The sequence below is a fragment of the Lemur catta genome, chromosome 3 (genome assembly GCF_020740605.2).
Source record: "Lemur catta isolate mLemCat1 chromosome 3, mLemCat1.pri, whole genome shotgun sequence".
Classification (NCBI taxonomy): domain Eukaryota; kingdom Metazoa; phylum Chordata; class Mammalia; order Primates; family Lemuridae; genus Lemur; species Lemur catta.
In genome coordinates, this window is record NC_059130.1 from 63,011,130 (window position 1) to 63,038,143 (window position 27,014).

A 27,014-nucleotide genomic window follows, 5' to 3' on the forward strand; every position below is an offset into this window, starting at 1 on the left:
TATAGACTTCATTTTGATAATTTGTATGTGCAATTAATGAATGAAAGCAGTGTAGTGTACTGGAAAGACACTGGACTGAGTCAGAAACTGTATATTTAAGATATGGCTCTGGAAATATGATTTTAAACACTTGTACACTCTGAGCTTTTCAATTTCATCTGTAAAATGGGATGATGATATTCAACAGGATTTTTTTTTTGCATGAGGATCAGGTGAAATAATTCACCAAAAGTTTTTTTTTTAACTGCAGAAGCATATGCAAATATTAAAAACCATATATTTGTCTCATCATTATTAGAGAATTCATAGGGCTTGGCTCTTTCATGTACGCATCCTTGGGCAAGTAACTTAACTTCATTTTTAGAAGGAGGAATGGGTGATGGTTAGTCACAGGTAAGGAAGGGTCATTAGTGGTAATTGAAAGTATACTGTTAGCCAAGGTACAAGTTAGGCTGTTGACATACCCCACTTCACTGAATCATCACCATACACATCTTTTATTAATATTTCCTTCTTCCTGGAAACATTTCCCTGTTCCTCAGCTCCTCTTGCCCTCCACACATCCATCCTGGGAGGATTCTTGCTGTCCCTGACTGGCAACTAATTCCTCTAAGGCACTGACTGATAATCAATGTGTGATAAGGACTTCAGGCAGAGGTGAGCAACCATTTCTTACAAGTGCCAATTCTGAGAAAATAAAAGTGTTAATAGGCCATAGAAAGAATACAGTCAAAGTCACCTGAAATCCTACCACTCATGGGTGGCCCCGATGAAATGTTAACAAAGTGTTTTCTTTGTTTTTGCTTGTTTGTTTTGTTTTATTAAGGCCTTTGGAGAAATTCACGCTTATGTAACTTCTCAATGTTAAAGACTAGAAAATCATTAACTGTAAAATGGGCATTTCTAGCCACTAAAATGGTAATATCTGGATATATTTGGGAATGTTGCAACACGGAAATCATTTTCTAACCTTTCATCCTAAAATTAGAAAAGTATTTAAAAGAAATGAAACTAATACGGTAGAAAGATTAGATCATGGGTAATAATAATAATAGCTAACATTTTTGAGAATTTATTTAATTTATGTGAGAAACTGTAATACTCACTTTACATTCATTATCTAACTGATGCTCACACAACAGTCAAGCGATAGGTTTTGTTTTTAGAGATGAGAAAAACAAGACTCAAGGAGGATGAACAACCTACACAGGCTCACAGCCGGCAAGAGGAAAAGCCAGATGAAGCCCAGGTTGACCGGTATCAGAGCTTGTGCTATTAAATCATCACGTTATTCTGGGAATATTGGGAAAGCTCGTGTCGCAGTCTGTTTGAACTGCTCTAACAAAATGTCATAAAGTGAGTGGCTTATAAACAACAAAAATTTATTGCTGAAACTTCTGGAAGCTGGAAAGTCCAAGATCAAGGTGTCCGCAGATTCATTGTCTGATGAGGGCTTGCTCTCTGCTTCAAAGACGATGCCTTCTAGCTGTGTCTTCACATAGCAGAAGGGGTAACCAAGCTTTTATAAGGACACTAATATCATTTATGAGGGTGGAGGCCTCATGATCTAATTTCTCATCACCTCTCAAAAGCTCCACTTCTTAATACCACAACCTTGGGGGTTAGGTTTCAACATGAATTTTGAGGGACTGCAAACGTTCAGACCATAGCAGGTCCTGTGCCTGCTGCTCCCTTCAATCCTACCGTAAGATCTGCATCTGGAGGCTGAGATTGCAAGCAAACAAATATGCAGGTAAATTGGATGGGATTATTAATAATGTACTGTGTATTCTTTCAGTGACCAGACTCTAGTCAGTGTATAGGGGGTTTATTTTTCATCTTTTAATGTAAAAGTGGAGTTATTGAAATCATTATGTAGTTTAATTATATTGCCATGCAAATTTTACCTTATTTTAGTAAAAGATTTCTTAAAGTGAAAAAAAGAAAATTGGATATCACCACTCCTCCCACCATGCCATCTCAACTGCATCATCACAATATCACAATGATAATTATAGTGATATATTATTATAATTGCTGAGTGCTTATTTTATGTGAGGTGCTGAATTAGACTTGGCATACACAATCTTATTCAGTACTTATAACACTTGTGAGGAGTAGTTATTACTACTTCCATTCTACTGACCAAAATTGAAGCTTAGAAGACAGTATTTAAAAGGTAATGTGATAAACACTTACCATCCAATATTAACTGCTTTATTTGTTTGCTTGTTTATTGAGTGCTTCCCCTAACTAGAATGTCTATTAGTGCAAAGTATTGTTCATTGTCCTGTAGTAATATCACAGTAAATATTTATTGGATGAATGAAGGGACAGTCAATGAATGAATGCTGGATCTCACTTCTTTTCCAGGGCTACCTGCCTGCATTCCTAACCATCTGATTGGCCAATCTGCCTCATACTACAGTAATTCTTGCAAGCCATTGTGATTAAAGAAGATGTTAAGGCCAGCAGCTAGCCACCCTCTGCATGTGATTGCAAAGGAATAAGTAAGTAATGATTTTATTTATTGGCTTAGAGAAATCAAGTAACTTACTCAGTTACACAACTACTAGGTGAGAAGCTGAGACAAGGAAACAGGCTGATTCCAGACCTGTATATCTAATCATTTTGTTTTAATTTAAATACTTAAAGATACCATTGGAGTTGTAAATATTGAGAAAATTTATCAAACTTTGATAACTTAAATGGGGCTCTGGGAAGAGAGAAAGATTCCTGGTAGGTTTCAGAGTCAAAATATAATAGACCAAGGGTGTAGACTACCACAGAACAATGTCCTATCACTTTTCATTAAATTTGGAACTGATTTTTTTTTTTGGGGGGGATAAAATTTTGGAATCCCCAGTTCTGAAGACCTAAGAAGGTAAAGAAGGTGCCCAGGGCAAAGGTCTGGGTCCTTTGGCTTGATCCTTACTGGGGCTACAAGAGTGAACCAAAAAAGGTGTCTCTGGTGTTTCTACATTTTTTTTCAGTCCACTTTCTCTAAGCAGGAGAGCACATTCAGGACAGAAGCCCAGGTTGGCAATAAAAGGCCCAGGTTGGGCTGTTGCTCTTTGGGTCTCTCTGAGTAGTGGTTGGACACCTGTAGATGCTAAGCAAAGCCCTCACACAAGCACCTTTTAAACGATTTATTCCAATATCCTGACTTCACAACCTTGTGGACAACATCTACAAGGTCCAGAGAGGTTTCACGACTTGCCCAAAGTTATACAGCCAGACGGTGGTAGAGCTCATTTCAGAAAAGAGTTTCTTAATTCTCAGGTCACTGATCTTTCTAGTGTATAAACTCATTGCAGTGTAAAATATTACAGTTCCATTATGATACATTTTTCTCTGAGAGAAAAATAAAGTTATAGATAAACATATAGTTTTAACACATTAAAAAATCCACAGAAACTGAACTCAGGTGTTTTCAAATTTCGTATGAAATTACACCTCCCTCCCTCTTTTTAAAACTAACGTCCTTGCTTTGATGTATTACTACAGAAAATAAGGTGAAAGGCACATGTGTTATGGGTATTTGGTTCAATTTTATATAAAAGTGTTATAGTTATACATCTCAATATATGTTTCCTCAAAGGAGTCCAACACTTTGGGTCCATTTCAAGCTTGTAAAAATTTCAAAGGCCATGTAATCATTCAGGTAATGGCAAACAAGAACATTTACCCAGGATTAAATTATATTTCCATGAGGAGGTTTCAACTTAATGTTTCTAAAACTCTTGGAACTAAATTTGATTAATATAAATCAATTTGCCCCCATGAGGTACTTACCCAACTTGATCGGTATGTAAAAGACCTCTATGAAAATTCTAAGAGATTCTTAAGTGTTTTTTGTTTTCCAATCTCTGCAAAGAATATTTCTTTTACTGATCAAATATACGGATGATAAAATAGGAGACTCTGAAATTAAAGGTAGAAATTGTATTGTCTATCAGGAAAAAAGAATGAAATAGTGAGAGTACATATTCTAGAACCTTGAGTGCATATATTTATTTTGACTGCTCCTGTGATAGTTCTGAATTTAAGACCTATGCTGTGATTTTGCACTTCAATGAAAGCTGTGGAGCTGGAGAACAAATTTTTTTCTTTTCATTTCACCTAGAAACCTACTACCGTGACATCTATAAACATCCTTGTGAATTGCAAAATCCATTTGTTACATCAAAACACCAAAGTACAACTTGGGCTCATGGAGTGAGTTTGCATTGATGTATATATGTGGGTGTAATATAGAGTTAACTTGTTGCAAGGTCGATAGATACAACTTAACTGACATAAGTGACTTATTTTTTTGTGCTTTCTAAAATTAAATACTCTTGTTTAACTTATATCTAAATTTGATGTCCAAGCAATTGGTGAATTTAGCCTGGTTAAAATGCTCTCATATAATCTTCAGGAAAATGATATTATATTTTACATCATAATGTATACTAAGCACTCACAGTTTTTGCTTTTTAAAAATATTATTAAATGTCAATAAATCTATGGCATGTAAAAGGGCATTGCTAACATGGATGCTATTTGATTTCTATACTTTGTCAAATATATGTACCTCTTAATTCAATAATTCTTAAAGGCAATGCACATTGTGGTTTCCCATTCATGATACCTGACCTTTCCTTAATGTCAAACATCATTTTCCACTAGCAAGGGAATAAAGTATATTATTTATATAAAGCTAATAATTATTTGAGGAAAACAAATATAACATAGAGGCAATAATCATGAGAAAGAGTATTCATTGCTGTATCATGCCTCTGGCTTGATATATCGTTGTCTATTTCTATTGCCTGGATACCGTGGTCCCAAAATATAAAGAAAAATATAGCACCAAAGGGTCAAAGTTTACCTAATCATTATTTCAGAGCCAAAATGGTAAGACGAATAATTTCCAAAACCAACCTTTTTACTTGCAATCTCTCTCTAAGTTACCTATTGTCTTCAGCATTCTTGCATATTTCTTATTAATCAGGACAATTCCCTACTATCTGTTTTTTTGTTTTTTTTTAAAGCAGTTAAATGGGGTTTGAGTATAAGGAAGTAAAAAAATCTAAACGTGAAAAAATCTCTTTTTCATCAGCCTGATGCTTTGGTTTGATGTAGATGTAAAGTAAAATACTCATCATCATCAAATATTTATTGAGAGCATTCAGTTTACCAGGCACTATGCCAGGCACTATGGGGCATGCAAATATGTTTAAGACATGGTTCCAGCATTCGTGAAATTTATGATTCAATCATGTATGTATTTATCAACCAAATTAATCTGTTGTTAAACTTTAAAATGTTAACAGTAGCAACTATTAACATGTGTTCCGAGTTCCTCAAAAACATCCTTTGAGCAACATTTACATGTTCTCTCAAATGCACCTAGCAGGTATCAATAAATGCAGACCTTAAACACTTTTTTGCACTTCTACATGTTGCAGATGTCAACCTCCAAAAGTGTGAAACAGTTCTTTCCAGGACACGATTAGAATACGTTTGTTGTTGACCGATGCATCTGTTGGCAGCTGGTAGTAATAGTGATTAGGTATGCCATGTGTTTACAGCTTTTGTGTACTTAGATGATAATGGCATGGTGTAATGGTAAAGATCCATTAGTTTGACTGAATTTTAAAGATATTCCAGTTTAAAATAATAATTCCTAACCTAACCTCTGCAAGGCACTTTGATCAAGTAACTTACATTAGATATTTTAGGATTGTACTTAGATAAATTAAATTTTCATTCTCTGTATGTTTACGAGCAATACAACATTCCCCAAGCAGTGTGCATGCATGTTAATATAAAATGTATGACCTCCCTTTTCTTTATTCAAGTATGACCTGCGGATGTCATAGGCCAGGCGGTGTATCACATGTGTTTCATTAAAGTGACATGTGACAGTTTTAGAAATCTGTTTGAATTAATCCCCATTGGGTTAGTATTTGAGATTATCTTCTGACCCCATTTTTCTGTAAAACATCAACATATTTCAGGTACTTCTGGTCATCCTCATCATGATGATGAGATGCTAAACCTGGTCAGGAAAACTCATATTTTAATAGACGTTAATCTCATGATGTTCTAGTTTATTAGCATATGGCAAATACCGGCTAGAAACTAAAAAGCCTCTTGGATGACCAAAAAATATTACCATTTATTTAAGAGCAATTTAATAAAAATAACAATTTTCTTTCTCTTTCACCTTGACTCAAATGAAAAATTGATCAACAGGAATGTGCAAAGCAAAAGAAGGAGATCTATAGCAGCAGAGCTGTCAGATAACAATTAATCTGTAAAGATCACAATTTCTAGAGTAATATATTAATGTACTGCTGACTATAATGTTTCAGATGAGGCAGAATAGGAACATTTTACAGTGTGAAACCAACAATTTTTAAATTCTCTCTGATTCTCTTAAGCTTTGAAAGTAACAGTTGCTTAAACCTCAGATGCCCTATCATCTCAAAGTTTCACAAGTGAAAAATAAATTGACACCTAAAAAAACAGCTGGTGGTTTGGGCAGTTTTGATTCAATCAAATTATTTTTAAAATTGCATTTTATATTTAGAGTTTTGCTTCTGAAATATGATGTTGCTCTGGCAGGCATATGAAGCTAAAAGATCTTAGCCAATAGAATCTCCATCTAGCTTTTGGAGAATTATTTTGCATTAGATTTGAGGTTACAGGTTACCAAGACAAGGCAACTTGGGGGCATATTAAGCAGCAAATTTGAAGATTGTGTGGCATAGACTATTAATTGTCCACCTAATATGTATTCTCCTCCTCTTCATAAGTAACAGATTCCCTAGATCGTTGGAAACAGCAATATGTCTGTCTACAAAACTATCTTTCATCCTCGTTCAAAATAGGGATGGATATTGAGATGTAAATATGAATCTTTGGATTGTGGGGTGTTCTGAGAAGAATGCAGAAGGATGACTCTGCAGGCTTTTATTTCCTTGCCTTTTCTGCTGTTTGGGAAAGCGAACATAATGGCTAGAGCTTTAGTGCTCTTTTCTTTTTTCTTTTCTTTTTTTTTTTTTCTTTGAGACAGTCTTGTTCTGTTACCTTGGCACAAGGGCAGTGGCATGTTCAGAATTTACAACAACCTCAAATTCCTGGCTCAAGTGATCCTCCCGCCTCAGCCTCCTGAGTAGCTGGGACTGTAGGTCTAGGCCACCACGCCTGGCTAATTTTTCTATTTTTTGTAGGGACAGGGCTCTTGCTCTTGCTCATGCTGGTCATGAAGTCTTGGCCCCAAGGGATCCCCCTGCCTCGGCCTCCCAGAGTGCTAGGATTACGGGTGTGAGCCATCACACCTGGCTCTTTAGTGCTATCTTGCAAACATGAAGCTACCTTATAAAAAATGGAAGCCAAGCTGGGTGTGGTGGTTCACGCCCATAATCCTAGCACTCTGGGAGGCCGAAGTGGGAAGATAGCTTGAGCTCAAGTGTTTGAAACCAGAATGAGCAAGAGCGAGACCCCATCTCTACTAAAAATAGAAAAAATTAGCCAGGCGTGCTGGTGTGTGCCTATAGTCCCAGCTACTAGGGAGGCTTAAACTCAGGAGTTTGAGGTTGCTGTGAGCTAGGCTGATTCCACGGCACTCGTGGCATGCAGGGTGGCAGAACAGAAAGACGGCAGGAACACAGGTGACTCACATTATGGAGCTGCCAACTAGTCCTGGACAGACTACCTCCAGACTTATTTTGCATGAGAGAAGAATATACTAACTGGTTTAAGTTACGTTAATTGGATTTTACACTAAAAACAGCTAAACCCAATCATAAACAGATTAATAGATTTTCTGTAAATAATGTAAAATATCTTACTACCTAATAACAAAGGAAATGAAATTCTCCCTTAAATAGCCCAGGTAAAGGGCAGACAATAAAATTATATTTAAGCACTTCCGTTACTTTGCACTTTGATGTTTCGAGTCAATGCAGTGTCAAATAGCATCTTTCTGTGTGTGGGAGGGGCGGTAGGATGGCTTATTGTTAGGTTAGAGATAGGTTATTGTTGTATTAGGTAGATAAAGATATTGAAATTGAGCTGATCCTTACCATAGGGTAGTTAGCCATGTCAAAGCAGCTGAATGTTGTTCTGTCCACAGTTGTCTTTAACTGAGTAGAAAGATGCACTAGTTATCTTGGATAATTAAATTATCTTTTTTACAGTACAACGAGGTACAGTTCAGTTTCAAAATTATGAATTCACTTTATAATAAGTTTTCTAAGATACTATAAAACATCTATTGCATAGAAACTTATGTGTCAAGAAACTAGGTATAGGGTAGAGACAGAAGAAAGAAGACCTAGTTATCTACTTACTGCTTTCAGTAAGTTTCCAATCTAGTACTGAGGCTTATATTTTGCCCTTTTTTGGGGAGGCAGTCGGCTTGACCTGAGATTAAAACAGGTTTTATTTTTAGTAGATAACACAATTCTATGTTTCCTTTACGATTTACTCGTAGAATTCTTCTGGTGTCAACAAATATCTTAAATTTGGCTTCCTCAAACTCTTCCTTCCAGTAAAAATATTAATAGTAAATTCACTGCTCTCTGGATTAAGATTATAGCCACCTAATATTAAACTATAAAGTAAGTAGTTGGTAGGGATTCTTTCTCTTTGAAGCTGACTTAAAGAAGTGCTGGTGCTCAGTTTCTTCTGAAAAGAAAAAGGTTTGAAATTTGTGGTATTCTATGAATACTCCTTAATATACTTTGAATGAGAGGTAGTAGTCTTTTTTGTTCTTCTCTGGGACACTACTTCCTAAAAGGCTTTTTGTTTTTTGTTCCTTGAGCCTGTAAGTTGTTTCAAAGAAGTGATTTCAGCCACCATGGTGCAGGGTCAGCTGGGGGCTGTCAAACTACTTTCCTGGGTTATTCAAATCTAACACTGAGCAAGATAATAGCTCAAGAAGCAACTAATGGGCCTTGTCCACAGTACTGAGATCATGTATCAGGATGACCCATACATTTTAAACAGTCTTTAGTATTGATTCGCAACTCTTTCAAAATTTAAAAATAGGGCTAAGTTGTATACAAGAGCAAAGTCATAGAACAATAATCGTTTAACATACAGAGGGCATGACATTTGATTATATCTAAGCTTCTTCAAATGCCAAGAAGAATCTAGAGAAAGATATTTGATATTGACTTTTAAAAGGTCCACATAGATAAAATTAATAAATCTTATTAAAGTTTATTTTAGGGATATTGATTTTAAAGTAGAAATGCACCCACAAAGAAAGTCCCATGATAAAGGCTAATGTGTAAATTCCTTTAAAACCCGTAGTTACTGTAATTATATGGAGCATTTTACAAGCAGCTAGGGACTGCTTTGGATAGATGACTGAAATTTAATCAGTTTCTGGCACAGACTGCCTTTCTTTTCCACCTCGAATTTCCAAAGCACTATTTCTGGGGCAGACCTGTTCAGAAACTGAACCTTTATTATCACTTTTGATCTGTCTTTGAGCACTTTCCAAAGGAAAAGCTTCCGCAGATCTCCTAGAAGATAAAGGAATGGGATGATTTTTCTCAATAGTACATGTCCTTCCTCCCATCCCATTCCATTCTCAGGAAACTTAATTCAGTTCTACCGTCTGGATTCTATAATCACATGGAGCATTATGTATGAAATGCATAAAACATCTATGTGCTAATGTTGCCACCGGAGACTATCAGATAAAGAAGTAGGCATGTCCTTTTGTACTCTTAGGACATAAGCATATGCCCTGAACCTCTTTAAAAAACAACTCATTTCATTTCTAAGCATTTTGGGTTTTATTTGTATTAAGTGGCTTAGGCTTGCCAGTCTGCTGAAGGGAAATCTGAGTTTGATGTAGTTTTTACAGCAAAGAGGAACTGGAAAAATAATCACAAATGATGAATGTGAAAATTAAGCTACCTCTAGAGTTTATGTTTTACAAGCATGAAATCGATCAGTTTATCTCCTAGCTGATTTAAAACATATCTGATTATTTCTTATGGTTCAAGATGTAATGGTCTGAAAGTCTAAATAGAATTCTTAGACTTGCCTTTATTAAAACCTGAGGAACTGAAGATATAACTGTCTGGATTGATTATAATATTTCTGCTGTGGAGAAAAATAACAGCTTTGAGTCACTTCTTATTGTTCATATCTTCATTAATGTGCTTAATCTATTTCTGTCCCCAGAGCAAATTAATGTTATGTTTTCCTTCTTTAGTATTGTAGTTCACTTAAACTTAGATTCTTTGAACATAGCTGGATTGAAGTGGGACATATCAGTCCTAGAGATCAATTGATAGTTGTTAAAGATCATGAAGAATGGCCCATTAAAACAGTTAGTATATGACAAATAACAACGTTTGTGTTTAGTGTGGAAATTTATCAACTAGACAGAGCACTTATTACTGAGACCTGAATGAAAGTCTACTTGAACCAACTTATTAATCAGTTAGTGCCCTAGTCTTAACAGACTGTCTTACTAAAGAGCTCTAGATATATTAAAATTGAACTCTAATGTGATAGGTACTATTCCTGAACCACAATCACAAAGCACACAATTATTGGTGAAGACTAAAGTCTATGGAGGAAAAAATATAGCCCCCTCCCTGCTTTTTTGTTTTGTTCCTGAGGACTGCAATGCTTTGCCTCACATCTCTGGCTCTGATTAAGCACAGTATCTATCATGGGATGCTTAGCTACGTGGCTAATTCTTTCTCCCACTCTCCATAGGGTGGAATCACAGACTGAGATATGACAAATTTAAACTTTCCATCTGCATATATGTATATAGACCACACTAAAGAATCTTCTTTCAAAGATTTTTTTTTTTTTAGGGCAAAATAATGAAGCACTACAAATGGTGAAAAATAAAGATTGCTCTGGCCAGCAAGCTATATGATTTCTCAGTGAGATCCTCTGGGCTCAGAAGAAATCATCACCGTTCCTCATCCTCCATGGGGTCTGTGGGAGTAGAGGCCCTTAAGAACTGTGAGTCATAGGGTTGAGTGGGGTTGATAACTGAGATGAATATCATCTCAAATAACAATGCCAGTCTGTGGATATTGATTGTCTTAGAGTGCTGGGATGAGACGAATGCTTGAGGCTAAGTTTAAGCACAGTAAGAAAACGAGCCATAGGAAATTAGTGACTTTTGCACGGGGAGGCTTTAGAGTCACATTGGAAGAGAACTCTTGGCTTCTAACCTTTGCAGCCCACTTTTGGAGTGGGGCTGAACTGCACTCGCCTAGGAGGGAACGTGTGCACATGTCAGTAAACAGTCAATAGCTGCTTGATGCAATCAATAACCCTTCTGGTAGAAAGGTGCTAGGACATGCCCAGCAGCAATCAACAATTAAATAGTTTACCAAACACCTGCAGTGACCCAAGTTAGGATCTTCTTTATTTTCTCCTCAAGGTTTTAAAACTTTGTATCTGGAATTCAACACAATAACATTGAGAGAGACTCAAGTTCAGCATTCCACAGAGTGCAGGCATCTTTTCAACACATTTCTGGTAGACTTCAGACTCTGCCAGTAGAGGAACTGCGAGGAGAAACTTATCCCCTTCTTAGGCAGGTTTTTGGATAGTCTAGTTCTTCAAAATAGATTTTTCATGGACTGAGTTGAAGTTGACCTCCTTGTAAACTTGGCATTTGTGGTTGTGGATCTGCTCTCTTAAAGAACACAGAACAATTCTGGTTTCTTCTACCTGATAATCTACCAAATATTCACTCAAATAATATAAAAATCATCTTTCATATTTTATGAAAGACAAATTCATTTTTGAAAAACAACTTGATCTAGTTTCTCAAACTTACTATGGACAAAGGCTTTTGAACTTTTGCTTTAAAGTTTGTTTATCCCCTCCTCAGCAATTCACTTAGTTACTCAAACCAGAAAATGGGGGTCTTGTTTGGCAACCTATTTCTGCTCCCAACCATATCCAATCCATCATCAAATTCTCTTGATACCACCTCCAAAATATATTTTTTATGTCTTTTTCATTCACCTTCCATCTCCACTTGAGGCCAATGACCTTTATCTCTTGTCTCTTCTATTACAGGAGCCTCTTAAGGGGGTTCCTCATCACCTCTAGTCCCTTCCAGCACGTTAGCCACACAAAGCCAGAGGGATCTTTGCAAAAGCGAATCTCCCTGCCTTACTTCTCTGCTTAAAATCTTCAGTAGCTTCTCCTGGCACTCAGAATAGAAAAGCCTTAATGCAGCTCTGAAGGACTATAACAGTCTGGCCTCATTTTCTTCTCACACCATTTCCTCCTTATTCTTTGTGATACCCCTGTCTCCTTCTCATGTTCCTAGTCCTCAATTTTAGCAAGCTCCTTTCCACCCTAGGGGACTTGCTTATGAGATGCGATATTTTCCTTGCTTGGAATGAGCCCTCTCCCCTCATCCACCTTTGCTTATTTGCTTTAAATGTCACTTCCTCAGAGAAGCCTTCCCTGAGTATGCACTCCATCCCGATTAAATCAGATCAGTTTATTTAGTTTTTCATTGTAGTCTTTCTTTTATTTGCTTATCATTATTTGTTATCAAATGTTTGTGTGAATATTTATTTAAATTGTATTTTCTATACTTGAATATGAAGTTCATTAATAAAGGATCAATTTCTTTATTCTGTATGTTTATGTTATACATAAGCACAGTGCTTGTCAGAATGTCAATAAATATCGTTGAAAGATATCCATAGTAATCCATATCAACTGTTTATTATATTTCCCTTTAGTCTTCTTTTTTCTAGGCCAAACACTTTAGTTATTTTACTATTCCTCATATGACATAGTTTTTAAACCCCTCTCCAACTTGGTCCTACCTTTTTTGACATACTGTGTTTTTAATGTACTCCTTTAAATGTACAGGACTAATTGCTATATGCCAGATGTGATCTAGTAATGGGAGAATGTAATGGGATCATTCTTTCCACTGTCCTTTTTACAATGTCTATTAATTTAGCCTAAGGTGGTGGCATTCTTTTTTAGCAGTCATATCTCATCATTGGTGCATATTAAACTTATGATTAACTGAAGCCCATAAATCTTTTTCTCCCTAACTAAAGTTCCATGCTAGAAAGCCCCATTTAAAGTTGTGTATTTCATGTTTTTAACTGATGTGCAGATTTATGCACATCAGTTATATTCATTGCCAAATGTCATATATGGTATTATCTTTTTTAGTTTTGTTTCATGTGTAATTTGGGTAAGTGTATTTACTTGGTTCACATTCAATGTACAAAAGGCAAAGGCCAAAGATAGAAATTCGTATTTCACCCTCAGGTAGGGGTTAAAGATCCACACTTGTTTGTTCATATTATATATATGCGTATATAAATAATACATATTTAAATAAGCTTAACATTTTTTAAATTTCAGCATTTGCTTTTTAAATCTTAGTAAAAAAGTGGTAGCCCATCCAAATGCAGGCTTACCTTGTTTTATTGCACTTCACTTTACTGGGCTTCACAGATACTGTGGTTTTAAAAATTGAAGGTCTGTGGCAACACCTTGTTAGGCAAGTCTATTGGTGCCATTTCATATCTCTATGTCACATTTTGGCAATATTTCAGACATTTTCATTATTATTATATCTGTTATGGTGATCTGTGATCAGTGATCTTTGATATCACTGTTGTAATTGTTTTGGGGAGCCATGAACCTTGCCCATATAAGACGTGAACTTAATAAACATTGTGTGTGTTCTGACTGCTCCACCGACCAGGCGTTCCCCTATCTCTCTCCCTCTCCCCAGGCCTCCCTATTTCCTGAGACACAATGATATTGAAATTAGGCCAATAAATAACTCTACAATGACCTCTAACTGTTCAAGTGAAAGGAAAATTTGCACATCTCTAACTTTAAATCAAAAGTTAGAAATGATGAAGCTTAGTAAGGAAGGCATGTTAAAAGCCAAGCTAGATTAAAACTAGGCCTCTTGTGCCAGTTAACCAAGTTGTGAATGCAAAGGAAAAATTCTTGAAGAAAATTACAGGTGCTCCTCCAGTGAACACACGAATGGTAAGAAAGTGAAACAGCCTTGTTGATGTGGAGAAAGTTTTAGTGGTCTAAACAGATCAATGCAGCCACAGAATTCCCTTAAGCAAAAGCCTAATCCAGAACAAAGCAAGGCCCTAATTATATGAAAGCTGAGAGAGGTAAGAAAGGTACAGGAAAACAGTTTGAGGCTGGCAGAGATTGGTTCATGAGCTTTAAGGAAAGAATCAATCTCCATAACAGAAGTGCAAGGTGAAATAGCAAATACCAATGCAGAGGTTGCAGCAAGTTATCCAGAAGATCTAGCTAAGATCATCGATGAAGAAGGCTACTGTAAACAACAGCTTTTCCATGCAGACAAAACAACCTTCTATTGGAAGAAGATGCATCTAACATTTTCCTAGTTAGAGAAGAGAAGTCAATGTTTGGCTTCAAAGCTTCAAAGGACAAGCTGACTGTCTTGTTGGGGTCCGATGCAGCTGATGACTTTAACTTAAAGACTAATTTTTTACCATCCTGAAAATTCTAGGACCCTTAAGAATTATTGTAATAACTATATCTTGTGAATTTTAGCTATTTATGTTCATATAAAGGGTAAAAAAACAATTTAAAAAATTGACTTAGAAGGCTTAGAAGACAAAAATGGTCCCTTGGTCTTATTTCCCTCTACAATTATTGCCATTCTAAGAAGTGAAATTAACAAATGCAATATAATACTTATGATAATTTGACTCATGATTATTTTATCCTTTGTAGAACCATTCACTAGAAATGTTCATAATTTCAGTTCCATTCAGAATGCATTTGTTGAGCCCCACAGCTATGATCCACTTTGTAGAAATGCTCCTCTCAAAGGCAAGTTTGGCCCATTGGTTTATGAGGAGCAGAGTGGAGAAAGGTATGGAATTCTCCCAGCTGGATGAGAAATTTGTATATTTCACTGCCTCTGTTATTTATAATGTACCCTGTTGAAAAAAATTTGGGTTTTTATTTTAAGATTATGTTGTTCTGGTGGGCCACATCAGGACATAGAGAGATAGGAAAAAAAACTGTTGGATTTGCTAAAGAAGAGTAAATCTGTAATCTAAAATTCTTTCAAAAAAACATCAAGCAGCGTCATAAAATTGATGGGGATAAAATGAATGTTAATGCAGTGGAAGGATAGAAGAAGACAGAGGGCATTAAAGTAGCTGAAGAAAGAATCCGTTCAAGAGAAGTGAGCTGGCTCATAAAACATGAGTAATGTTGAATGTTATTACTGTAGTAAGAAAAAAATAGAAGAGGATCCCTTTTGTAAAATTTTTTCCAATATAAATCCAATTTTAAGTTTTGGAAATATCATTTGGTATATTTTCCAGATTATAAATGAAAGCCTGGATTCATACTTACCTCTTGCTGTTATTATTGCTACCATGGTTACTTCTGCAACTACTACTATGTTAGTAATAGCCACCATTTATTCAATTAATTTATGTGTCTGTAGGTGGAATTCTTTTAAAATATCATTTTGTTTATGTATACAGCCACCATGCGAGGTAGCTATTAGTAGATATCAGTATTCTCCCCATTTTACAGATGAACATGAGGCTTAGGGAATTAAATAACTTGTTTAAGGTCTCATAGCTTCTAAATGGCAGAGCTTGAAATGGAACATAAATCTTTTTGGTTCTGAAGCAATACTCTTAATGCCTAAGCTCTGTTGAAGTAAATTTTTGGTGGTTACCCAAATTAACTGCTTACATTGACTTTTGTTAATCAGAGACACACCAGATTTAGACTTTACTTTCTTGTTATGGGATAACAAAGGAAAATATTATTGTGAAAATGCAAAGTTATGAATATTACTGTTGAAAGCGTAACAACTGATATAAAAGATAATTCTGTGTTCATATTAATACCAATCAACAAATTAACATATTTACTTATTATTCAGTTTTAGAGATATATTTTTATAATTTGATATTGTTGTTGGCCATATTCATAACCCAAACACAGAAATCAAGAAAAAATGAAACATAGAAATAAAAGTGATTTAATTAAAGCCATCTATGTTCTTTAAAGGTGTACAGTGCTTTTTTCCTATTTTATTGCAAATATAATATTTGGCATATTAAATATAGTCACTAGAGCTTGGAAAGTTTATGATGTAAATGTAAAAATGCTTCATTTTGGCATGTGTATGCATTTATGATATTATGGAATGTCTTCATTAAAGTGTATACGTTATTGAAATTATATATATATACATATATACACACACAATCATGCCATGTTTCATAAACACATAATTAGGTTTTAAAACATATTCAGCTATATAGATATAAATAAATATTCAGGCAGACCCTCTACTTATAAATAGTTGTTTCAAATGTCTTTTGAAGCACTTACATTTTCAGGCCAGCAACTACAATTTATATATTTAATCCTCAAGGACTCAAATAGTATCTTAAGTACTATTTAAACTAAACCCAAGTATTCTGTACTGTATTGTTTCTAGAGATAACCTTGACTTCATTCAACAACACATATTAACAGAACAGTTATTATGTTCCACCAAATATGCTATATGGTGGCATTACAAAGTACAGTTCTCAGGAGGCTTACAGTTTAGTATAGGATGCAGAAACAGAAATCTATCATTGGGATTCAGAAGGATACAGTGGTGTGGTGATACCAAGGAGCACCATCGCAATTGGACAAGTCAGCAGAACTTTCTTGAATGAAGTGGTGAGTGCCCCGAAGGTTCTGAGGGATGAAGAGGGGTTAGCCAGATGTGGGGTGGGATGATGTGGGTTTGGGGGTTGGGGAGAGAGGTACTAAATAGAATTGAGACAGAGAATGAAGAAATATCTCCTTTTACCTACAAGACAGAGTTTTCTTCCTCGGTATTATTGACATTTTGGGCACAATTAGTCTTTGTGGTGGGGGCTGTCCTGTGCATTTTAGAATGTTTACCAGTGTGCTTGGACTCTACCACATTAGATGTCAGTAGTATCAGCACTTCCCACCCTCATCCCAAGTTAAAAATGTCTCTAAATATTACCAAATGTCCCCTGGGAAGCAAAATCATCCCTAGTTGAGAATCATTACTATAAGCCCAAAGAAAAATAGATATCACCGGGCACTAGGATAATTCGCTAACTGGACATTCAGAAAGAAATGGCACTTTTTCAATATTGCTCCCCAGATGCCCTAAACTGGGGTAGGTGACAGATAGTTATGTGATTTCTTATGTACCTTCCAACTACGTGGGATCTAGTGTTTACAATTCAGGGATTGCTTATTCATGATGACAGGTACATACATACACACATACACACTGCAGAGACATAAATCAGAGCATCTCTGATTTGGCCATGATGTCTAATGATCATCTAGTTTTCTTTCCTATGTCTTGTCAGAAAAAAAATTCATAAACCTATCAGAATACAATATATGCCTTCTGGTAGAAATAGGAGTTGAATCAAACTTACAAATACCATGTTACTGCATGCATTTCAAGAGTCTCCTTAAAGAGGGAACATCTGTTTAGTGAAGTTTCATTATTTTTCTCTTTAAAGAAAGAATAAGCTATGAAAATGATAAAATATGATTGGCTTAGAACACAATATATCCAACTTTAATCATTTTCTAAATCCAAAGATATTTTTAGATGAAAGCAAAGGAGGTCATTTTCAAATCATTTTGTGAAACTTAAGCCTACCCAGAGGAAAGGTAATTTTGTTTGATCCTGAACATCAAGTGAATTTGTTCACCATTTATTCCAAAAGGTAATTAAAATAATGTAAAATTGATCCAGTATATGTTTAACAAAATTAACTAATTATAATCTGTTTAAACCATTTAACCTTTGTAGTTCCTTTAAAAATGTTTGATTTTTCTTTGGAAAAATAAGCAATGTACTTTAAAAACTGATGCCTTCTTATCTACCTTTTTTTTCTTTGCTTTCTTTTTCTTTTTCTTTGTTTTGGTAGATAATACTATGCTAAGATGCCAATGCCACAAACAGAGTAGATAAACAACCAAGGGGAGAAAGTAAGTTTTTCCCTGAAGTCAAGAACCCATGTTAAAAGGAAAAGAAATATTATAAGATGAGAAAAATCAGACTCTTTACATTTTGTTAGTAATAGTTCTGTTCCAGTTATTATTAAAGTTAACACCTCAGGGTTTGTGCCAAACCTCTAAACATAAATGAAAGGTGTACCAATTATCCTCTTTCGGCTATTCAAATTAATTTATATAAAAATGTATTTCAATTTAGCATTTCTTTATTTTCAACTGCTTTCCATTTATTCAAGTCATTGTGAAACATACCTTAAAAAGTTCAGCAAATCAAAAAAACCTAATTGCCTGCCACTAGCTACATTTATTTTGTACTTATCCATTCTAATCACAGACAAAAATACTACGGAGTAGATGTCAAGATTCCGAAGGGTTTATAGGGGCTCTTAAGTGTCCGGGAGAGGTATAAAATAGTTATGTAAAAGAAGAAATGTGCTGTGACAGCTCCATCCTTTAAAAAGAATGAAAGAACTAGGAACTACCTCAGGGAAAAAATGGTAGAAGTAACCATAGGCCCTCAGGGACTTTCTAATCCATATCTGTCTATTATTAATTCATTATTACTTACTACTTTATTTTGGAGATAAAATTGTCATTTATGTCATTCCTAAAAGTAAATGACATTATAAAAGACACCCAGTGGTAAAAGTATTAACAGAAGTAACTGTCACTGTGACATATAGACAAACAAGTTATACTTTGGGAAAAAATAAATCTGTGAATGTGATTTTTTATTGCAAAGAAGCAGGTCACCCATTATACTGAGGTTAATTTGTTGACTCATATTTCCATTTATCCATTGATATTGAATCACATGAACAAATTTCTACATCTAATCAGTTTTTTTTATTAAATTGTGACCTTTAATCCACCTTCTTTTTGATTATGAATGACAGTGACCTTTACCTAATTTAAAGCAGACACTCTGATGCAAAATTATGCAAACTACACATGTAAATTCTGAATCAAACTAAAGATGTGCATAATCTACTGGTGAGAAATTATTTCAGAAGACATTTATATTAAGGCCAAATGAGGTATTTGAGAGTAAGTGAATTAGTCAGCCCGCGAATGGATGGTCGGAAGTGTTGCAAAGACCAAATGCTGTTTATATTTTCTCAGCTTCTATTTAGAAAACTGAAATGTCAATATACATATCAATTTTTATTATTCTACTCAGCATTTTATGGCATTCAGGAAATGATCACAATGTAATAAAGTCAAACAAAATTATTTTTCAGAGGAGTTGGCAAACTGTTTCTGAATATTCAATTCATTTTCATTTCTATTCATTTTCTGCTGCACAAAAACCTGGTGAAATTCAGCCGCAGCACGTGTGGCATGTTGACTTCCTGATACTGTTTTATCTCATTAAAGAGGAACTTCGTGCCCAATAGCAGCTGGCAGTCAGTAGTGTTTCTAGGATATATTTAGAAACTACTATCTCAAGGAAAAAAGTTAAAAGAATAAAAAAAGCATGTTTGCATTGAGAATCAGATGAACAGCCTGCACCAGACCTACTTCTGGATTTTCCTTTATTCTGTTGGCTCTTTCCTTTTTCTCTGGATTAATACAAATGGTTCTGAGCTGACATTACTAAGGGCAAACCCAGCCCTGGACACAAGCTAAAATACAACCTAATCCTATAATCCACTCTCCTTTTTCGCAAACCATTCCATTCTACACAAAGCTGTTAGTACAAATTGAACATTGGTGATTCTCAAATTATACTTTATTTTCTATATGTACAAAAAATATCAAACTATAGGTATATCACACATGCTTAAAACACATAATAAATCCACAGTCTGCACTTTATGACACAGATACACGTCTATGGGCTTATATATGATGAAGATTATGTCACAGCAGGAAGCCATTGAGTGCATTTCACTGTCAGAACCCCACCAAACAGTACCTGGCACAAGCATGTACTTCCATGATTAACACCAGGGGGTTGTCAGATTGCTATATTTGAAATAAACAGATTTACCCTGACAGATAATCAGCATTTTGCACTGCCTAATACATGTTTATCTTTCACTATCGACATAATTACACTGAAAGTGCACTTAATATAATCTTTCATAGGAAATTAAACAGATTTTAATGATATAATGGATTGGGGACAGAGTTTGAGGGAGAGAAATATCAATACTAGATGTTTTGGTAGAACACATACATGAAGCAATGACGAGGGAATCAATGAACACCAGAAAAAAAATCAATGGCAGTCTGTGTTTAAGGAATTCATTTACATAGTTTCTAAAGAAATCAGAAAAATCCTACAAAGCTGTGTGATACCCTCCTGATTTTTTCATGTCCTGATGCTTCTTTTCTTCTGACATGTGTTCTGTGCTCACCTCTCACACAGAAAAAAACTAAAAAAAAAAGAGTCCTCTTAGGATGAATTTTATGTTTGTCTGATTCATAGTCAACTCTTCCAAAAATTCACACTCTTGCTTTTGAACTTGGGTACTGGAAACTCACAGTGGCCTGCACGGATACCAGTTTCAGAAGGAAATTCAGCAAGCTCTGGAACTAGCGCCTATCGCCGAGTGCCTAAGAGCACAGAAAGGCATGCCATTTTAAGAGCCGTAGAAATTAGCACGTGCTTGTCCGTAGGCATCAGGCCTTAAGGATATTAAATGGGAACCTACGAATCAGAGTTAGGTGAAAATATTAATTTTAATCAATATTCTAAATATGACCCGCAGCATAGGAAGCATCTTCCTTTAAGGATATGGTAATTCTTAGCTATGGTCTGCCTCACTGTCTATGAGAAGACCTAAGAATTTTAAGTCTGACTACATCCTCAAATATGTTAGTAACAGGTTAGGATCAGTGCTTTGTTGTCCCATAAATCTCTTTTCTTTTCTTAGCTGCAAAATAAAATGAAGCCATGAAACATCTAAATACATATGTCTATGAGTGGGATCCAGGGTGATGTGAATTTGATTTTGGATAGAAAACAAAATGAGGATGAAGTATTGTCAGATGTCTTCTATGAGCTCAGCATTGTTTTGTGCATATAGCAGATATTATTTCATTTCTGTACTGTAAAGCTGAGAAGTGGGTATTTTTTATTTTCATCTGAGGAAGCTGAAACTCAGAGAGATTCAATAATATCCCCAGTAGCTTTGATTTCCAACCCAGGTCTGTCTGTCTGAAGCTAGCGCTCTTTCTGCTTCATTATGCTTCCTCTGTAAATTCAGTTCACGTGATTTTAAATGCCTTTGGTTTTTGTTTTTCAATCAAAGATGCGGAACTTTAAGCCATGGTTATATATCCCTTTCATCAATTAGAAACAAGCATCCACAGTCACCTGCAGGCTGCTCCATTTCTCTCTGAATCCAGTAAAACCCCAGAAGCCAGTATACAATGGCTTTTCACTTGCTAATCAAAAGGATTTCACAAATAGTCTTTAACATCTCCATGGCTAAAGGCTGAAAAATGAAATGACTGAGAGCTGAAAAAACAAAATGCCTCTAGCATGAGTACCCCAGTGCATAGGGTAATCCGTATGTTTAGTGCCTTTACCTACCCAGAATCTTTGGAGGAACTGGGAACTTTTTGTTTCCCCTGGGCTCTAGCACCCAGAAGGGGACAGAAAGCCCCCCTTTCTACCCAGTTGGTGGACCCCAAACTGCTTTTTCTGTTTTGCTTCTGCCAGCACTGCTTGCTGAGGTCCGTGTCTCATTCCACGCATGAGCACGTTGGCTGGCAATCATTGCACCTTTGAAACCGCCCTGAAACCCACTCCTCTGACAGACTCCATCTCCACCCTGCTTAGGTGACGATGTCTGCCTGGGTAAGACCGGATTTGCCAAATTCCTTTTAGAACTTGGTTTATGGTTGTAAGCTGTGGGGCATTTCTTATTGGATTGACTATTCTGTAGTTAGTCTTTAAAAGCCACCTTATATTCTCCTTGCTTGCTTCCTTACTTAGGACACCAACTCCTCTTAGTGTATTCATTCCCAGGACAAAGAATAATTTCTCTTTAAGATTAATGACTATTTCTATTCCATTTATAGTCTCTGAGGATTTAGTAATAGAAGTTAAAATGGTGTAAACTGTGGTTAAAAAGAAATGCCAGAGTCTGAATTCTTTAAAATCTTCTAAGCCCTTCTCTCTTCATTTCTCAAGGTATCTCTTCCCCATTCCTCTACTGTCTTCCACATTTCTTTATTTTCTGTCTTTTTCATTCTTTTCCTCTTCTCATGGTTTTCACTTTGGTTCTTTCACCAGCTGCCTCTCCCTTTAATTTCCAAAGTAAGAAATTATAGTATATATTATTTTACTCACTGGAATAATTTCTTTTCCTGTTGTTCTTTTTAAAATTGAGCATGTGTAAATTTTCATTTGCTGTCAGAGCATAGGCCCAGTGTCTGAAACAGAGTTGAGTCTTAAGAAATGTTTTGAATAGATAGATGTTCCTCCCATTGCCCCAGAAGCAAATTTTTAAAAATATATAACCTAAGCTAACTAGATTTTTAAAAAATTCCATCAATCATTTAAATATTAATCAAGAATAGACTCTGGTCTTAGCACTGAGACCAGATCTGTGAAGAACAGTAAGCATGATTTTTATCCGCAAATAGTTTACAAACTGTTTGAATAAAAAAATATGACTCATAAAACAACCAGGTAAATATGAGAGAAGAACACAATTAGAAGCGAACTTACGTGGTGTAAACTGTAGGCATTGTGAATATACAGGAAAGAGGTCTCAATTGTAAAAAGGGCACTTGATTAATTTTTCTGGGAGACAATTTATAGGAAAATTATATATACAACAACAGCCATAAAACAGCAACAAGAACAACAAAACAGACTTTGCAGTCCTAGTTTAAGGCTTCTACAGATGTTGACTTTGCTTTCCAATTTGTGGATCTTAGCTAGTGAAGTTTTATTTTTGAGCTCTAACATGTTGATAATTGTCCCATCTGAACCGATTACTAATACATTTCAGAGTTAAATGGTTTGAATATTTTTGCAAACCTTCCTCAGTGAGAAAAATTCTTTGATTTTATTTTTAATTTCAGGAAGTTGACATCTTTTTAGATAGGGAATTCAGTTATGCAGCTGAAAAGTTTAGTAATAAGGGACACATTTTTCAAATGGTTTTAGGTCAGTCTTAGCTCCTTTGAATGTTTATATCAACAAAACAGCTCATAAACACCATCCTGTATTCTCCTTCCACGCCCCCCCCATTTTTTTTTTCTTTCAAGGGAAGAAATATCAACCAAGTAATGGAGAAATCAAATCTGAAAGGACCGTTTCATAGGCTAAGGAACTCACACAGCAAGAGATGATGGCAGGGTAAGCTCAAATTTAAATTAATTCCCAACCTTTCCTGTACCAGTGGTCGACATCTAACTTAGCTAATCCGGGCAAAACTGATATATTAAAATAACTTTAAAGACAGGTTCTTGGGCTTTCTGCCTGCCAGCAGATAGAGGCTTTAAATATATAGGGCACTCCATCTGCCTGATACTTCAAATAAGATCTGAAAAGAATGCTGGCATCACAGAATGGCATCAAAATTGTTTTTCATTCATTACTCAAGAAATGTGTAGCTTGCTCAATTGCTACTGACCCATGTTTCCCACACTTCTGCCACTTGATTATGTGTTGATGCTGTTCAGGCTTTTGTTTACATTAGATATCTGATATCCACAGGTCAAATGAACACAGACTTTGAATCAGATTTGTATGGGTTACATGTATAATAGTTCATCTTTTCACATTGGGAGGAAAAACAGTGGTGGACAATTCAAGCTATCCCAAATAAACAGACAGAAGCAAGGCCATAAATGCTTTTCTGTATGGACCTGTTCTTACTCATTTCTCCTTAGAGAGATAACGCTTACTGACACGAGGACAGATAACTATGTTTAGTGTTTCACAGTCAGGCCATTTAAAGATGCATTGTCACTTCATTTGTTTCCTTTATTTGCTTTTCTAATGTGCTGGTGTATTTCAGCTGGGGAAATTTTCATTCAGATGCGCTCAGTGCAAAAAAAGGCAAAGAAAAGCAAAAAAGCTACTGCTACCCAGAAGATTATGAAGAAAGGTATGACAAGACAGAAGAATGTATTTTTTTCTGATGTGAACAGTTGTTTGCATCAAAATTTTAATTGTTATCAGAACTTCAGTGGAGTTGCTAGGAAAGGTAGTTAGATAAAGCCCCAGGTTAATTTCCGTCATTACCAAGCACTTTACACCACTGACAAATTCCATACATACAAAGAGATGTCAATCTTGCTCTTTAGACAGAAAAAAAAAAGGTGGGGAGTGTTGGTGCTTCAAAGGCTGTCAGTAGACAAGTCAGTCAATTACAGATCTGACTTAGTTCTTTTAACTCCTTGAGGTAAAAGGCAAATGTTCTGCAAGAGTAACCATTCCCGGCATGCAGTGAATGAAACAACTTTTAAAAACTATGCTATCATGGTAATACAGGTTGAGGGAAAGAGCCATGAAAAGAGTTGAAAAATCAGAATCAGGTATCTGAATCAAGATGACAAATTGGTAAATAGAGGTGTTTTTCCCATTGGGAGAGTAGACAAATGTCTTTATTACATTTAGTCATCAGAGCTAATTAGCCGGGAAGGCATTATTGTGTGATGTCTCAAAGCCAGTGACAGAATAAATGGGTTCAAATTCCAGTTCTGCCCCAACTGTGTGGCCTTGGCTGAGTTACTTAAGTGCTCTGTACCTCAGTGTCTTTATCTTTAAAATGGAGATGATGGTTTCATCGGCCCCATAATGTTTTGTGCAGATTTAAATTAATACTGATAAAGCAGTATCTTCTGAGTATTCACTCAGTATCATAGTCAATCCATATACAACAATAACTTCCAAGATTTGGAAAATATAGATGGGATTATAGAGTCCTTCCTGAGAAATTTTGAACGTCTACAGATGATATGGGCATGGAATGTCTGTGGATGAAGGACATCATTTTTCTTTAAGCAGGGTTGCAAGTTTCTATGGCCCCACTGAACACTCCTGAAGTTAGAGAGAACATATTAACACCCTCCATAGTATCCTTTTAAGATGATAATTTATCTTTTCAGTAAAAGCAGCAGAAAAGAGCCAAGTGGGAATAACAACATGGTATTATACACAGCCACAGGGTTTACCAGTTCTATAGATTCTGCTGCAAGGCACACAGAAATGGAGTAAAATGTAACTTCTCTTGAATGGTTGCTGGAATGAGTTACTAGAGGAAAGACAAGTTTACAGACGAAGTAATAGAAACCCATGGGTGTTGAAGGCTGTGACCATTTTATTTAGGATGCATAGCTGTAAAACCTAACTTAAGGCATACAAGTTAGGTCTTTTGAGAGTTTTCTCAGAGGTTTGCAAACAAATGCGAAAGTCTATGAAGTATGTATTTTTCAAATATAGCTGTGAAATGATGGCTTGAGCTTCCATGGGGAGTGCCTTTATACCTACCAAACCCTGGTAATTTTGTTTAAAAGAGAATACCCAGTTGTTTGCAGTTTCTCTGTCCCCAAAAGATCTCCTTGGCCACTATTTATATCTCTCCCCAGCTTGACTGCTGATGGAGTATTACATGGCGTTCCTTTGTTCTGAAAGGGCATCCTTAGTTTCACAGTAGTCTCAAGTTCACACAACCAGGCAATCTCACACACCTTTCCATCTGGTAAGGTTTTCCTGTGTAGGGTGCTCTTCTCAAACTCATTTTAAATATGAAAGAGTCACCGGTTACCATTAGTGCTGAATCCTTTTCTTTCCCTGTAATGCTGAAGGTGTGAATGGAATTCTCCAGTCACAGTGTCTGTGAAGAAGATATTCATGGACAACTGCATGGTTTAAATAGATAAATTCAATTAGCCTTTCCTGGGAACCTCAGTTTACTTTTCAACTCAGTATTACAAAGAGTTTTTAAGAAATTCTAATTACTGTGTAAGAAATAAGTCAAATTCCTCTTCTTTCACTGTGAAGGGCTTTTATGACCCACTGCTATAAAACATATATCTCTTTTTTTTTTTCTGTTGCTATCCTAGCAGAGTAGCCAGCATACCAATAGGATCACTAAAATGCCACGAAGCAGAACATATTTATCTGTTAAATTCTATGTACAGTAACCTAACAAATGCCAGAGACAGAAAGATTGCCCTCTGTACAGTAATACTTGTATAGATGTCTTCTTTATGCTAACAATGACAGGGCTTCATGCCTTGTACTGTACTCAAAAATCAGGGTGCATTTTTTTTCAATAGAAGACTCTGTATCAAATAGAAAAAGAACTGCACATTTTTGGCACTGAGATATTTTATGTAGATAATAAATTTTTTCCCTCGAACTCCACTAACTACAAGTATCTACCTAGAAGATGAAATGTAAGATTTATGTCATCAGAACTATTCAGTATACTAGAGGATAATTTTTTTTTCTTTTCAGGACTGTCAACTTTGTTTACTGTTTATGTTCAATTCTGTCCTATACAAGAGATTAAACATAGCCACATGTCAAAACCTTCTTAGAAAAATAAGGTAATAAATGTAGAATTGTATAAATAAGGAGTACTTTCAAAGACATATTACATGTATTGAAAATCTAAATTGTAATTGGAATGTTCTAATTATATTTGTACTAATCAAAAAGAGATTTTTGAGTCTATAATTTTAGGACATTTTAGTATGTTTTAAAATTGAAATGACCAAGGAATGATTAAAATATTATTACAACTAACTTCAAGGAGACACATATGAAGTAAGTCCAGGAATTGCTTTCATAAATCAGCATGTATATTGTCAAATCTGTTAACCTCTTACGTGCATTTTTAATTCAAACTTAATCAGTTGGCTATTGAAATCATTCTTAAAAAATGATCTCAAACAGTATTAGACAACATAAAGGTTTTTTTAAAAGCCTTGTTACATTAAACTTTTTTTATAATACAATT

General features: G+C 35.5%; 1 long non-coding RNA gene across 2 annotated transcripts in view; it reads right to left on the reverse strand.

Annotated features, from left to right (window-relative positions):
- LOC123635484 overlaps nucleotides 1–27,014 on the reverse strand; it is a 115,436-nt gene that overhangs the window by 87,435 nt on the left and 987 nt on the right. The window lies entirely within an intron of this gene.